Source organism: Chiroxiphia lanceolata, chromosome 3 (assembly GCF_009829145.1).
Source record: "Chiroxiphia lanceolata isolate bChiLan1 chromosome 3, bChiLan1.pri, whole genome shotgun sequence".
Lineage (NCBI taxonomy): Eukaryota > Metazoa > Chordata > Aves > Passeriformes > Pipridae > Chiroxiphia > Chiroxiphia lanceolata.
Window position 1 is genome coordinate 4,189,584 of NC_045639.1, and position 14,077 is coordinate 4,203,660.

The 14,077-nt window shown below is 45.0% G+C and overlaps 1 long non-coding RNA gene across 2 annotated transcripts in view; it reads right to left on the reverse strand.

Moving 5' to 3' along the window:
• LOC116783797 overlaps positions 1 to 14,077 on the reverse strand; it is a 279,628-nt gene that overhangs the window by 169,641 nt on the left and 95,910 nt on the right. The gene's annotated exons all lie outside the window — the stretch shown is intronic.

The following is a 14,077-nucleotide window of genomic DNA, read 5'->3' on the forward strand; positions in this document are numbered from 1 at the left end:
GTTAGAAAGTCTCAATTAACCTCTAACCCCGCTTCAGTGCATGCGGCTTGGGTTACTTCTCACACCCAACCGTGGGCCCATTAACACGTTGTCGTAAAACAAAAACTGTTTTGACGGGCTGTAATTGCTGCTAAGTGATGCCGAACAAAGGCGCTCTTGTCCCGGGGCGGCCGGAGCTCAGCCCCGCTCCCAGCCCCGCTCCCCCGGCTCTCCGGGAGCTCCCCACCGTTGGGAGCTGATGGAGGAGCCCAAGACACCCCACAAACCCGGCAGTGCCCCCGCAAGACCCACAGGAAGATTTCGGGGCGGTGGGTTGTACGCCCCCCGCTTCCTCCTCCAGCCGCAAATATAATTAGTTTATGTTCGCTGGAAAAGGTCGGAGGTGACCGAAGGGCAGGGCCCTTTTTGTTTTTAGGCAAGATAGTGGAATAATTGCTTGACGCTCAGATCTGCAGGTGCTTTATGAAGCTCATTTGGTGCTGGCAGCCCGCAGTGAAAGCTGATTTCCCTGGAAAACGCCGGATTCCATGTGACAGGGTTTATTTGCTGTGGCAGGAGTGATTGTCCATTCATGCCATTCATCATTACGGTACCTGTTACAGTCAACACTTACTTCAGCCGCCAGGCCTTTTAACACTTGCTCTGCTTCTCCCCAAAGGCCGGGCGTCTGCAGCCGGGGCAGGACCGAGCCTCCATGTGCAATTCCAGAGAGGACACAAGGATGCCAGGGGGGTTTGTGCCTGCCAGCTCTTCTCCTGTCCCACCCAGGACACCGAGAAAGCCTTCCCGGGCAGTGACAGAGCCACGGGACACCCTGCACAGACTGACGCTGTGAAACAACCCCTGAGCAGCCCAGCTGTGACACCAAGCACCCTGGGACAGATTTCCTGGGAAAAGCAGGTATTTCAAGGTAGGGCCCCCCCCTCAGCTCGAGCTGCACGAATGACAGTATCCATTTTACTATATGTGCTCATTCAGAGAGGTGTAAATACACACATACCGTGAGAAAAGCCCCTACGCCAAGGGAAAGACAGTCTGAGCATTTCAGAGCCCTCCTTCGAACTGAAGGCAGGATTTTGCTGGAAGTTTGTCCCTTGCACCTATTCAAATTCAAATTTCAAAGAAAATTATCTATGCCCAAGATAGAAACGGTGCACTCCAGTGCTCCCTGCATCGTTCTAAAATGTCATTTTCCATCTTGTTCTTCATTATGTGCAGTTCTTGTGTACGGAGCCTCCCTGGCAGACAACCTGGCCGTGTATGTCCTTAATGCCAGAAAATTCCTCCTGCTATCCAGCCTGACTCTTTTCAGAGGCTATTCAACCTCATCACTAATTGTTCTACCTGCTACAAAACCCGAATTTCCCCTCCTCCTTTCTGCAAAGGCCTGTAGGCAGCAGAAGAGCTTTGTCTCACAGCAGATGATCCTTGTTACACAGCATCGACAGCTTCCAGAGCACAACCAGAACACTCGCTGTCTTTTGTGCAAACCAGCGGGGCTCGGTCCCTGTTTGTAATAAAGGGAAAGCCACCCCATCTTTTTTTAATCTTTTAAAGCCCCCCCAGTTCTTCAAGTGTCTAGTGGGCTGTTATCTTTTGTTTCTTACTGTAAATAAAAGCTAAACAGCTTCAAGCATTAGCATTTCAAAGCAGCCTGCGCTTGGAAACACACCAAAATAGCTATTCCAGATCTTCTGGAATAGCTGTTTTGGGTAATTTCCAGGCATAGACAAGCCTTAAGATTTCACCTCCCGATGTTGCCCGCAAGGGGTTGCTGACCCCAAATCCCAGCTCTAACCTCCTGTGCCTGGAGGTACCACCTGGCCTCTAGGAAAGCCAGCTCTCTCACAGCCAACAATTACAGCTCAGACATTTCCACATCAGTATTTCTGGCCTACTGCACTCATTACTGGTTTATATCTTATTTAGCTATTTATCTCCTGGCTGGGGAACGACATTTCTACAAACATTATCTGAGCCCTGATTAATAATGCACAGATATTACCTAACCATGTCAGCTGGCACTTCTCCATGGAGCTGCACAGAGCTACTTTAATTTCTATCAGGTGAGGATCTGGCCTGCCCAGGACTGTGTTAACAGAAGGCAAAGCCCAAATGTGTTTTATCTGCAGTGATAAAGGTTACATTGCACAGTGCACGGAGGATATACCTTCTCAGAAATGGGATCTTGGCTGGAGCGTGCACTGGGCACAAGAGCTGGAAAAATGTAGATATTTTCAAGTAGGAGTGGTTAGAAATTGCCAAGAGCTGTCAGTCGAAGCCTAAATCTAAGCAATTTGTTATTGCCTAAGTTAACAAGTGCCCAGATCTATCAGGACAGTTTAAAGAGACAAAAATCAGGTCTCTGGCCTGCTTTTGCAGGCTGGGGAGGAAGGCCCTGAAAGGGAGGCATTCCCAGGTGAAAGCTGGGCACCTCAGAGCAATCCAGAGCAAAGATAAGACAGTGCTGGCTACAGACCTGGGCATAGAAATCGGAATGCAGCATTTCTCTGTTTTGGAAAGCTAATGCTTTGGAAGCAAAAGATCCAAAATTCAAAAGGAACTGAAGGTGTGCGGCCCCCGAAATGTCTGGTTTCTGAATCAGCTGGAGAGGTTTAGCACCTGAACTCACACCACCACCCCCTCCCCGGTGCTGCTTTGCAGCCATCGCGTGACAAATCAGAACAGTGATTTATCGATAAAATCCCAAAGCAAACGCTAAATAAATAATTGGTAATTCATGTTTGCTTTTTATATTGAAAAGTTCTCCATAGAGACAGAAGATAAACAACTCCTTTTCAGGAGATACATGTTACAAATATTTCTGCAATTACACACTGCAATTTGTATAAACAGGGAAGGGAAATGATGCATTAAATGCATTTTTAATCTTTGGAAGATCTTTTCCCACAGGCAGCACTACAACTGAGGAGAAAAGGTAAGAGTAGTGTTTGACTGTCATATCCCAACTTCTTGCCTGTGTAAGCTGCAGAATTTTCCTCTGCCCCTTTCACCCATGATTCACCAACATATTCCACCAAACTGCTGAAGCAAAGCCTATAATTAGGTTATTGTCTTTAGGAAAGGAGTCTAATTGCAGGACAACAAATGCCAAGCACATGAAAGATTACTCGTGTCTTAGGAACAGATGATGATACCTTCCAACACATGCTCCTTTCTGTGTGTGGAACACTGGGATGCCAGTTTCAGACAGGACTGAATCACTGACATCTACTCAAAGAGACATCTGGAAGTAGATGATTCCATGTGGTGAAAAAGAACGACAAATTAGCTCCACGAACAACATCATTTTCCCGGCAGCGAGGGGAAAAAAAAAGGGAAAAATAATCCAACTGTGTACAAGTGGACTTCCAGTCCAGAGGTAAAACATATGGGAAGCAGTGGCAGAGGCGGGGGGACAACTGCTGTCCAAAGGATGCGGGGAATTTCGGCCAATTAATAGCTGTGGGAAGATGAAACAAAGATGACTCAATTGTCAGGCAAATCATTTTGTTTCCCCCCACAGCCATCACTGCTCATTATTTGATACAGATTCCCACTAAGCTGGCTCAAAAATAGGTCAGAGAAGTTGCACCTATGGTTTGAGCAAGACCTGTGGTGCCAGAGGTAACGTGAGTCTTACAGGGAATGGCTCAGCCTCTGGAGCATAGCTTGGGATTCACCACCAGGAAGGCATCCAGAGACATGCAGCTTGAGTTGGTCTCCTAAACCCACGGAGTGACAGCCTGAGCTCAGCTCTAGCACTTCTAAATTAATTCATCGAGAACCTCCAGGAGTTTTGCCCTCAGGAACACAGCAGAGAGCATCACGTAGGACTCACAAACCAATACTGCTGTTTTCTTAAAGCTGTTTGTCAAGTTTCTATAACTGTCAGATAAAATGACACCACCACTGAAGCACCTTTATCCAGGTGCCTACTGTGGGGACAGAGGATGAGCAATATGTAAAAGTTATTTTTTTTAAATCAAAAGTATTCATCGATGCCCTGAATCAAGCGATTCAATGCAAAGGTTAAGGAAATCTCAATTCTTGTGGCAGAAGAGTCACCCATCCCATTTCCCAGCCTGCTCACACATCTGACTGGGTGACCTCCCACAGCAGCAAGATTGACAGAATAACTAATACCTTGTGTGAAGTAGTACAGTAAAGCCTCATTAATATTCCCATTGCTAATCCACACACCTCATAATTCACACACAGAAAGCTTTGGTCTCTTCCCCCTTCTCTGCTAAGATTTCACAGACTGCTTTAAGGAGGTCTCACATTACCCAGAGTTCAGGAGTATTACAAAACACATTGGACATTCCAGGACACTCCTGGACATTTCTTCCTGTACATGAAGGATAAACAGAAATAATCACAAAGCCTGTTCACACAACAATGGTCCAAACCCACAGCTTTAGAGTCATTTCCACAGCTGCTGAAGTGAATGATCAAAAGGGGATTGTTTCATTTTGTGTTTCCTATTTCATCTAAACAAGCTTAGTTAGTGATATTATTGAAAGGCATCATCTCATTGTGAAAGAAAAGATTGATTTCTTTCTAATGTTTCCTCCAAAAATCCAAGGGCCTCAGGAAAACTCCTTTTAAACACTTCCTGTAGAGTTAGTTCATGCTGTAACTTGAGTTACCACCTCATACAGAAGAGGAATTCTTAATTTAAACGGGTGGGCTTGTTAGGTCACCTTGGCTCACCTAAGACAGGACACTGGAGTAGTAAGTAGATGAGAACTGCTAGTCCTCCAGTGTTTTCCCATAACTCCTGCTGGGAAGGAGGAAGGACAACAAAGTTTTCCTGGATCCATTAAAACACGGTTTGTAGAGCAGCCCAGCCCAGCAGAGCTGCCTTGAAGAACTGGGAGCCTATGAATTAATTCTTTCATCAGGGTTTCCAGGAGAACTGTTGTGACATTTCCGAGCCCAAGAGAAGCTCAGTCTTTGTCCTCTCGGCAAAAATAAGCGGGTTACTCGCGTAACCAAGTCAAACAAGCTCACATCCCTTCTCTCCTCATGGGGAGAAGCATGGAGAAGATGTTGCACAATCTCTTACTCATTGTGTGTCCTCAGCACAGCTGACCACAGAGCTGGGGACCACGGCCAGAGTCCACAGCAGTCGTGGGGAAGATCCGCCTGAAATCTAACGGAGCAAAACCCACCAGACCCTGCACATTATAGCTGTTACTGTATTACACAGAAATTCCCCAACTGCATGCACTGGTTCTGTTTCCTCAAGAAATTCAGAACCTGCTCAGGTAGAAGAGAAATTCTTCCTGTTTCTGCCAACCCTCTCCTACAGTGTTACCAGAGCTCGATGAAACAAAACGTCCGTCCCTGCTGTGTCCGGCAGTAACATCTGCTCTGTTGGCTGCCCTCACTTAGCTCCACTAAACTTCAGCTTACCACTGCTTGCTTAAAAAACAAGCAAGCAAAACCTCCCAGCTCCCACTTTAATAATTAAAATAAATAAGTGGAAACAAACTGCAAACACTCTTCTGACATCACGTTAGCGTCACGCCTTACAGGAGAACACTTATGCTGAGGCTGAAATTCGGCTTTGGGGCCAAGTGCCTCAGCTCCTCAGTGGACCCAAACCATTTTAAGGCTCCTTCCTCCTTAATTTCTTCTCCTGTGGCTGCTAACAAACTCCTTGGAGTCAACAGCAGCTTCACCATTATTGTATATGTAATCCCCCAATGCATTAAGGATACCAAAATAGAGCTAGTGGCCCCAAAACTCTCTTGCTGTCAGTCACTCCTCAGCAGGAATGAGCTGCCATCCCCTTCTCTGGGGCTCATCCAACTGTCTCAGGAATCAGCCTGATTTCCTTTTCTGTTAAGGATGTCATAAAAGCAATCTGGTCCCTCACATGAGCTGTGTTTTGGTCCACTGTATAACCTCCTAATGGAGTAACTTGGGTCAGGAAAAGGGATTATTCCCCTCTGGAGCAGCTCTGTTGTTTTGACCTTGGTAGATGAAATTTATTTTAAAAGGAAAGATAAACAAATAAACGAAAGGCAATGCAGGACCCAAGAACTTGCTCTCGTTTGTTTGTTCTCGAGTGTCCAAGGCTTTCATTTTTTCGGGTGGGTGGGGGGAGGAAAAGGGTGAATGAACTTTTTTTTTTAATGGAAACATCTCCTTCGTCAGAAAGCTGAATTTCCTTAAAAGAACTTCTGGAGGAAAAAATTACAGATTATCTGCTTATGCAGCTCTTGTCACCAGAATTCTGCATATGTTCAGTTCAGAGTAGATTTTATCTCAAGTCAGGACTCCTTGGCAAACGTGAGTGAATGCAGCAGCATTCCAGCTTTTCCCACCGTCTGTACTGGCCTTGCCACTTTGGATCAAAATTTCTGCAAACACTCCAAACTCGTATTCCTGTGATCTACTGCTTAGAAGCTGCTCCAAATTTGATTTCCTCCCTGAGGATTCTGACCCCTGTCAAAAATCAAACATGGATTTTTCTCTATAAAAACAACCAATACAATTGTTTCTGGGTTTCCCCTTTCCTTCCTTACCCTCTTCTGCGGCAAAGCAGGAGGAGATTCAGATCTGAGTGAAAAGATGTTCAGCAGACAGACAGACCCAGCTCTGCACCTGGTCAGGTGAAGGAGCAGCTTTAAGACTCTCTGCTTCGTAATAGCCAACTTTATACAACCTTCTTTTGTTCAGAAAAGGGTTGTGACAGCAAAGCCACAGCCCCAACGTGATTAGTAAAGCTGCAGAGTTCCTCTAATAGAACCAACCACCAGGAAAAAAAAGCAAAAGCCACCATCATTAAAAAGAACCTGTTTCTGCGTCCTCACTTATTAACTTAGACCTTTCTCCCCAGAACGCTGTTATTTATTTTCTCAGCTTGTTACATAAAAGCTGTTCCTCTTGGGGAGCACTGCACACACACACAGATAATCACTAATAAATTGCAAAGCTCTGGATTTCACAAATTAATTCTGGCTTAATCTTGCCAATCATAATCTGCCAACAAGTTCTCAGGTCTAGCCACCACATTTCTGATCCCACTAAAAGCAGGAATTTTAATACTTACATTGCAATTCCATATAATGAAGACTGATGTTTAAAAAATATTGTCATTGTTAAAAAATATTTAAAGCAGGCTCAAAAGCTTTTACTTGTAGTATTTCTAAAGGAAATGATTGCTATTTTTCTTGGGAAATTCGGTTTGCACACCTACCTAGTACATAATTTGTTTTCTATTTTCTTAATACCTATAAATTGTGTTTGACATGTCTTCCTTTATTAAGCTCCTAAATTTGTCCTCGAGTAAATGTGTGCTTGTTTAAAGTAGTTTAACACAGCGGTTCAAAACCACTGGGGCTGCCAGGGCACAGTTTTGAACTTTATGCTCCCAAGAAATGTGTGGCCTTGACCTTGCCAAAAACCCCTGTTTTATGTTTAAATGGTCACAGATTTAATAATGGGCTGCAAGAAAGACTTGCCATTAACTACCTCCTTTACTTTCCTCCTAGTTAACAAAACACTTATGTGTGCAGTGGCTGCTGTAAGAATTGAATTAGTTATCTAGGATAATCTGCCCACATTAGCAAATGGTGTCCCACTAGGTCAATACAGAAATTAATTGTGGGATTCTTGTCAGATCCGCATTGTTTCCTGGCGCAGTTGCGAGCCACTCAATTAGACACCTTTCAAGGCCTTTTGCTGGGCTAAATGTAGCTAATTGCTCCAGTTCTGGCCGGGGATGATTCATCTCCCAGATGTCTCGGCCCCCTCGGCAGCGCTGCTCGGCTCATACCGACACATGGACCCAGCCGACAGGACGTTCCTGTGAACAGGATATTTTTACTCACGCCTCCCTTTTATATGATTAATCCCAAACAAGGAAGGTCTCCTGAATCACGCTCTCGACACGGCAACTCCTTTAGGTCTGCTGGCTTCCCACACACGAGGGCCTGGCCATGAATGCAGCCCCTTTGTCCGCGCTCTCCAGGTGCAGCGCCATTCACACTTGGGCTTGACAGCAGAACATAACAGTTTTTATTTGCTGGTCTCCTCTGTCAAGTATTCTTTTCTCTTCTGCTGCTTCCTCATTTGTCCATATATCAGTGGCAGGGCTGGCCAAATTGAAAATGAACGAAGCACAAAGAAAGACTGTAGTTTCCACAGTGACGGTCTCTGGGAAAGCAGTGCACGGGTTGGTTTTTTTTAGAGAGTCCTCAGAGGTCACTGGTAGCACTTGGAGCTGTGAGTCCCAGAGGAAAAGACCAGAGCATCTGGTCCACTGGTTACCAGCTTTCAAGGAGAAATCCTCATGGGCTGTTGCTTAAAAGCCATGAGGTAAAGGATTAAAAATATAATAACCTTGAAATTTCTTCTCCAGCTCCCTTTGTATACGAGTAGATTCAGGAATACAGGAATGAGGGAGACAGGGGCAGCTTAGTACATCAGTCCCCATGGAGCAGGACCAGTGTTGTCCATGGGAGGTGTTTGATTCCAGCCCTGGTGGGTGCCTGCAGAGTGAAACTTAAACTCCTTGGCTCCATAAAGCCTCAATGAGGCTCCCTCACTCACCTGCCATTAACCCAAGCAGCCACCGGATGTCTTCGTTGCTCCATGCCAACAGCCATGGACCAGCATTTCCCTGGGAGTGGGAAATGAGGTCCCTTAAGGATGGAGACACATGCAATGACACCTGGAAGGTCACAGCTCAGCTGGGCTGCAGCAGGAAGGAACGTGCAGTGCTTGGGCATTAGCTTGAGGAACAGGTTTTTGTTCAACGCACCACTGAGTGTTCCTGGGACCTTCACTTATGAGACAGGCTGTCTGAGTTCTCCATCAGCCAGCTGGAATGCCGGGTATCCCCTGCTTGTGCAAGTGTCAAGAGAACATCACAACATCCAGAGAGCATTTGGAATGGTCTCTGAGCTGAGGTCCCTACTCCACAACTGCCCTGATCACTGTCAGGCACTTGCCCTGTCTGCGCTTCCCAGCCTGCCTTAACAATTGAGGATGTGGCACCACAACCACTTGAAAGGAGCTGCAATGTCCACCTTGGAGAGCTGGTTCTCACCCAGCTCTGCACATCTGCATCCAGCTTCAGAAGGAAAAGAAAAGGGAGGAAAACGAAGTGGATTTCACTGCTGTATATAAATACAAACACACAGAGACAGCTGCTGTAAGCACTGGTTGGAACACAGGGGTAGGCAGAGGCCAGCACTGAGCTGGACAGCACCACCATGAACATGCAGAGCAGAAGGACAGCTCACTGCATGCCCCTGGAGCGTGTCTATCAGTTAATTCATTTCTCTTCATCTCTTCTTTTTTTCCTCTTCTAGTAACTCCTCCTTTCATATCTTTCCTTGTCAATCCTCTTTCTCTCTCCTCCTCCATCTCCATTTTAATAATGTTTGTAATTCTCAACACTCCTCATACTGTCATCACTCCTCAGGAGCAGTGCCTAAAAATTCCTCTAGGCATCCTGAACTCTCTGCGAAAGAGGAGAGAAAGTTTCTCTCAGCTGCCTGCTCCTCCTTATCAACATCTGCCTCCATGGCAGCTCACGTTCCAGGGCTGGGCTGGAGATGATTTTCAGACCAGTCCAGACCAGTTCACTCCTACAGGCTGTGGTCCAGCTCTGCTCCCCAGCTTTACTGCCTTCCTTCTCAGGACATGTGCTGCCAGCACTTGCCTTAGGCACACCTGGAAATGCCCTTTTCAACCCTGCACCAGTCAGGTTTGCCAGGGACGCCCTCAGGTAGGAAAGGCTCAAGAGATGTAGCTCAAATACCAACCCCAAAGTAACACACAGCTTCAGTAAAACACGTTTTTGGGATCTCACAAGGCCTCAGCAGAGCACAGAAAGAAATTTATCTTTCTTATCAAAACTCCTCATGTGCTAACAACTGCATATTTGCCTAAGTGCTTTCATATGGTCGGCTCTGTCTGATACAACAGCCGTTCAAAGCCCTGCTGACTCAGACCTTTCTTGGAGATTCCACTATCCCTTGGATCAGCTCTGCCTTAGGGGGAGATGTAAACTCCTGCAGCACTGAAAACAACCTACTTAAGGTTTTTCAGCTGTTATTGACTCTCTTGGTAGGTCAACTCCATTCAGTCAAAAATTACAGCATCAGCAAAGTCCCCATCACGCTTCTAATCTTTCCCATACCATTGTATAAAAGTCACCACGATGGTTTTCTCGGTGCAACAAATTAAATAAGCAACTTGGATGCTTTTCTACAGTTTCCCAATAAATTTTTGCACTTTTAGTGAGGTGGTAAGCCTGCCTTGGGCTAGCAGAGGCACTGCTTTCATTTCTGTATTTCCAGTGACCGCTCTATGGTAACACCTTAAGAGGTCAACTACAGACGTTTTAAGTCTGAAGTCATATTTTTTAATAATAGAATCACTTTATTTAGTATATTATTGCTCCACTGTTAGTGAACATCAAGTGAAAATAACTTCAATGTGATACTCCTTAACATGGACTGCAATTACTATTAGCAACATTGATTATATAGTATCTCTTAATTTTATTTTCTGGCTTTATTTTTTTTAAGTTATTTAACTTGTTCTGACTAATGATCATCTCATGCTTGCTTTCTGTATCACACTGTCAGGTTTTCAGGCATCTTCTCCTGGTCTCCATTTCAGATGGAAACTTTCAGGAGCTTTTTTAAGCGCTCCAGAAAATTAAATAATAATTGAGTCTTTTGTTTTGCTTTTAAAGACTAAAGCTAATGAGAAGTAGGTCAGGCTGAACCCTGTTTTCCCAAGCATTATTTTTGAAGTCTGTTAGCACCTTGCATCTCTATTCTTCTCTTAGCTCTGCAGTGTTTACAAGCCCTCTAAGCACGTACTCCCATGCCAGTTATGCCAAGCAGACCAACTCAGACAGCAGAGACCATTCCCAAATTTGAGCAAGTAGATCTCTGGGGTAGCTATTTTAAAAACAAAAATAAAAAAATAAAAAAAACCCAAACCACAAAAAAACTGAACATCACCCACATCCACTAATTTTTCTTTTTGGCTTATTTCCAGGCTACATCTTAAGGTTTGAACAGGGACTAGTGCAGAGTACACACACAGAAGTTTATTATTCCACTGCTGCTCAGAGAGTTAATGCCACAGAGAGCAAGGCAACGTGTGCAAGGGGACAATAGCCCCTTATAGCAAAGTTTTGCAATTTAAGATGAAGCGTAGGTGTTCTGCTGTGCTGACAATTGTAATCCTTGTCACAACAAGCAGCGCCACAAGTCCCTGGGACACCAGCACGGGAGCTACGCCCACGAGCTGTGACTCGGCTCGTCCCTCCACACCCTGGGGGACACAGCCATGAGTCTCAGCTGCTTCTGTGGAAACCACAAGCTCTTGTGGCTCTGGGGTCAGCAGCTGACCTAAGTTACTTCCCTGAGCTACCAGGGCTCTGGAAAGACATGGCTGCTGTCTACTGAATTCCAGTGCAAAGCCACTTCAGGATCCAGGCCCTAAACACAACTTCATCCCACATCACTATTAACCCTTCTAAGCATTCAGAACCTACACAGGGGCTTTATGGCTTCAGTTTACACCTTTATTTAGATATAAACTTTCCAGCAAAGACCCAAACATGTGTCCCCTTTCATCTCTCCATTTCTCTCTGACATGTGATTTTCCACCTCCAAAGGTTTCTATGGAAAAGCCAGAAATCACAGCAACCCAAGAGGAAAAGCTATTTCTGATGGCACAGAACCAGGTTGTGCCACTGCAGAGAGACCAGCAGTCTTACTGGAATAATCCCTCCTGAGAAACAGAGGAAAGCTTGGAAACCAGTGTTAAGGAACATGCTTTACCATGGAACTGGATATTCCACTGGCACATGAGTACCGAGCCATAGAATGAATCCCTGTTCCCACAGGTGAACTGTGTAAGGTCCAGGTTTGCTTGGAGAAACCACCTGCTGCCCTGAAAAGGGAGCTCATGGCTAGGTCTTCCTGTGGCCATGAGAAAACTGAGGAAGAGCCTGAGCTTGAGGGATACTTGGATTCCTTTTTGTCCCTGTAACTGAGTGAACGCAGAGAACTGATCTGCAGCTAAAATAAAGTATTGGTCTAAAACTTGTCCAAAGCATCTGCTGAGGGCTGAAACTCTCATTTTTTGTGTACAAAATATATAAAAGCAGGTCTTGCCTCTGTATGGTTTGAAATGGGAGAAGCAGCACCACAGCAAGTTAGAGAACTGCTACCCCGGCAGAAATCTCTAATGATATTTTCAGTCTGGTGGCAAGAGACAAAGCCCGAATTGCTTGAGAATTCTGCCCCAAAGCAAGAAGCACAAAAGTAAGGCCACAAAAGTGAGGAAGTTTGAACAGGAGACTATAATCTCACTCCCCAGAGCACAGAAAATGTGCACAGCTAAGGAGGTGGCTGCAGCCTACACTGCTGTGCAGGTGCAGGTCACTGGTTTGAATCCAACCCAAGAGGAAGGGACAGGGTTGTTGCCCTCTGGCAACAGTCTCCTGTGACATGAGCTGTCACTGTCAGCCCAGAGCACAGCGAACAGGTAGAACCAACCCCAAAATCTGTCACCCACGGTGATTTCATTTTTACACAGTTAAGCTGATGAGACGCTCAAACAGCAGAACTACAGCGTGAACTATCATGTAATGTGTCATTCACGTGGTTATTATTCCTCCTTGAAGGACATTTGCTTTATTTGTGTCAGCCGAGCTGGAGATTCTTCTCCATTCTGTTGCAATTCTTGTTTCTTTCATGGAGTGTAATTACATTTCCACAAACGTCATGTCTCCAGAGGGAGCACGCCAGAGAGCTGTTAGCCTAGAACTTGTGCTGCTGCAGGGCCAGATGGAGAGTACATTGAATTTCTGGGCACCAGGAGGTGTCTCATTTTGCCCAGTTCTCCCCGTCTCGGGGAAGGCACACGTGTAGACACCACACAGCTGCTTTACAAGCTGGCAGCTCATAAGATCACCAAGTTTAGTTCCCTTCCACCACAAGCACCGTGCAACTCACCCACATGATTAGGCTAGAAAAGAGTATTAAATTCCAGGTAGCCAAGGGAGTAGGAAATAGTATGAAAAGAATGAGAACTGCTATTTCCATAGCAGATTGCTCCGGACCTGCTGCTCTCATCTCAAAGACAGGGCTGCACAGAGATTACTTTACACAGCAAGAGTTTTCCCGTTCCTGGATTCCTGTGGAACAAACCTGGAATTCTGCCGTGCCTTTCTCATGACGATGTTTTCGCTATCTTCTACCACCTGCCACATTAGTGAGCTACCAGAAATGAAAGCCTAAGTCATCTTAGGCTAAACTTTGTTATTCTTTATTAATGCCCTATAAATCAGCCTTGTTATAAATCAGGGAATGTTCATTAATCAATTCTCAAAAAATATTTTATTTGGCTGAGAGTGTCAAATCGTGAAAGCAACAAAGAAGAAATTAAAACCATGTGCTAGAAGCGGGTTCATGACTGCATGCTTACGTCAACAAAGCCTCCTAACTGCACAAATAATTACCATATATCATGGTAACTTTCATTAAATAAAACCATGCTGAAAACCAGTAGTAGGATCCTTATAAAACACACATGTTTTCTAAGATATTTGTGTACCCAGGACAGCATTTTGCAGTCAGTTAACTGCAAACTGGGGCTACATGTGTGTAAATGTGGGCAGGGTTTTCCCTGCTGGCTTTCTGTACACAGACATACTAGAAAATATTGCCTGAAAACCCCATTTCTCGTAGTTTGCTCTGTAGACAGAGCAATGTTATCGTACTTTTAAGCCAGACTATACTGCTGAGTGACAGAAACAGTGGACTAAAGATCAGGGGTGTGCAGACTTCACTCATTAGCCTGTTACTAACCATTATTTAATCTTTGATAAGCCACTTATAGCCAAGTATTTAAACCTGGCTGAGACCAGATCATCAGTTCATTAATTAAGAATACAGTCCCTTGACTACCTGGAATCAACTGGGGTCTGGCTACCTTTACATAAAGTTAGACAACAGTATCTACATTTAGGAGGAGTCAGAAATAAAAAGCTGTGCCAAGAATACAACAGAAGTAAATCCTCCAG